Source organism: Pinus tabuliformis, chromosome 8 (genome assembly GCF_031772625.1).
Source record: "Pinus tabuliformis cultivar Carrire ecotype Pingquan chromosome 8, CPIR1, whole genome shotgun sequence".
NCBI classification, from domain to species: domain Eukaryota; kingdom Viridiplantae; phylum Streptophyta; class Pinopsida; order Pinales; family Pinaceae; genus Pinus; species Pinus tabuliformis.
The window spans coordinates 128704044-128706628 of record NC_142294.1 but is presented as its reverse complement, the minus strand read 5'-3'; the positions used below and the strand labels follow the sequence as shown (position 1 = coordinate 128706628).

Below are 2585 nucleotides of genomic sequence, written 5' to 3'. Positions count from 1 at the left end.
CATGGTCATCATTAAGTAGATAAGTAGCAGCAAACCCATTGTCCTTCCACTGAGTAAATATAAGCATGTGAGAGTTGTGACAAATAGTTAGCCACCTCACATATATGGTGCTGGAAAAATACAAATGAAGCCACTTAAAATTGAACGTGATGGAAGACAATCTAACCAGCAGCCATAGTCCTAAAATGATCAACACATTTGAGACTTGTAGTAGCCATAGTCCTAAAATATCTAAATTACTAAAATCACCCATTAACACCCTAAATTTTTTTTATTATTATTGTTTTTCATACTTTTTAAACTATAAACCAATTTTTAATTATAAAATAAAAAAGCCTCATCATAAATCTATGTAAATCATTATTATTTTAAGCTGGTTCTCATAAAAGCTCAATAAATCACATTTCATTCTAAAAGCATTATAGTAAAACATGGAGTTCTAAAGGCAAAAAAAAGAACGCAAACTGTTTGCCTTATGATAGGATATTTGTAAATTTAAGTTCTCGTACACCTAGAGCAGCTATATCGAAATTAAAATTCATCTAATCTCAGTTTGGAGGCCAGGACTGATTTAAGAAATGAGAGAGATTCCTTGAAGAATGAGCGCGCTAGCCAGCAACTCATTGGCAGACTGGGTGGGATGGAAATTGTCCCAGAACACGTATTGCGTAGCGTTGGCACACGTCCCTATTGACCTAGGGTTGCACAATACAACTGTCTCAATAACTCCAGTCCCACAACAAGCTCTCCTCGCCTCTGCGAACCCATTGTCTAAAGGATGCTGAACGAAGTTATATAACGATGTATAAATGTCAAATACAACCATTTTCATCCCTGGTAGGGTTTTCGCCAGGCTGTTTACTGTCGCTTTGAGGCGGTTGTTATAGTGTTGAGAATCGCTATTCAAGCGGTTGACGCAGACATTTTCACCGTGGCCAAATAGAGTGATTGCAGCCGGAAGGCACCCTAATGGAGGAAGCGAAGTCACACCGACTCTGCGAGCCCCCAACTGATACAGCCTCTTTGTAAACACTGAGAACTTTTGCATGAGGAACTCCACGAACTGTGGAACAGTGAACTACCTCATAAGGTCAGGACTTATGTAGTAATTCTGTACGAAATCGTTGGCGCCAGCACTGACGACGTAAAGAGCTTTCGACACAATGGAAGAAGCATTGGCTCTGCCCACAGATCTCTCCACTTTCGATTGGTACTGTCGAAAATACTGTAGCTGTTGCGTCATCGATATAGCATTGTAGCGTTGTGCTGTATTGTCATAAATGCCAGATGCACCAGAAGCGAAGTTCACCCCAGTTAGTAGATTTCGACCAGAAGCCTGAGAGCTCAGATATGCTGGTGGGAAAGACGTAAACCCAAGTGTTTCAGCAACATAATCAGTGGCAAGTCTTCCATTGGAGAACCGGCCAGTGGGATTGTGGGTGTCGAAGTCCCTGCCATAAGGAGGAAAGTTGGACTTGACAAGCGTGAACAGATAGTTGTTATTCCCCACATCGACAGTGGAATCTCCAAAAATAAACAGAGCAGGCACAAGTGGCTGTGCATCCACACATGAGCTCTGCAAAACCACTGCTATCAGAGCTACAAAGCACAATGTCTGCGCAGGCTTCCTTGAGTTGCCCATTGATCACCACCAAGTCTAACTCAGAAAGCTAAGAGCAGAGCTATTGATGAAAGGTTCATGTAAATCATTCTTATTGCGATAAAGAATTTATCCATTTCACAATTTGACAAAATGTCAATTCAAAATAAGTTAAGGACTACACTCTAAATCTTGAATGGTAATGTAAGTCGCATTGCAGAGGGGATAGCTCTTTAGCTACTGATCCGTAGGCGAAGTGGTCTTATTCATTAAATTAAAATAATGCTTACAATAGGTATTCATTAAATTAAAATAATGCTTACAATAGGTATACGACAGGCGGAGCGTCGATTCCCGGAATCGACGCTCCGCCCCTCGGGCGGGGCGGGGCGGCCGCGCCACCCCCGGGCCGCCCCTCTCCGCCTATAGTATAGCTATTGTAATCATTATTTTAATTTCCTATTATTATTTTAAGATCCTATTATGAAAAAATATATGCGCTCTTTGGTTGAAATGAGAGGAAACGAAAGGTTGAATACTAAAGAAAATGAGAGATGAACATATGAACAACCCGGAGCTTCTCACTGTTCTCAGCAATGGCATAAGCGGAGGAAAATTAATATAGATATGATTGAGAGGGAAAACAAAATCACTGAGGTGCGAGAGGGCTCTGAGTTTCAACGTGGAGATATGTTTACACGTCACCTTTGGGTTTCTCACAACCACCTGTAGCACAAAAGTATAGTCCACTCTTACGTATTTCAAAATGTACTACGAATAAATTCTACATTTTTTTCGCAAAATATTCATTCAAACAATTTATAACGTGTCGTATGAGATTTAATGGTCGTAACATAATTGAAATTCAATCGACCACCGTGGAAGATTGACGTTTTACTTGACTTTTGCGGCATGCTGTCGGTAATGACACCCGCAAATATTATTACATTGAGGGGCCTATATAGATAGGATTTTGACATTAACA

General features: G+C 40.5%; 1 pseudogene; it reads right to left on the bottom strand.

Annotated features, from left to right (window-relative positions):
• Positions 1-556: 556 nt before the first annotated feature.
• Positions 557-1693, bottom strand: LOC149234449 (GDSL esterase/lipase At5g22810 pseudogene; annotated as a pseudogene).
• Positions 1694-2585: the final 892 nt, after the last annotated feature.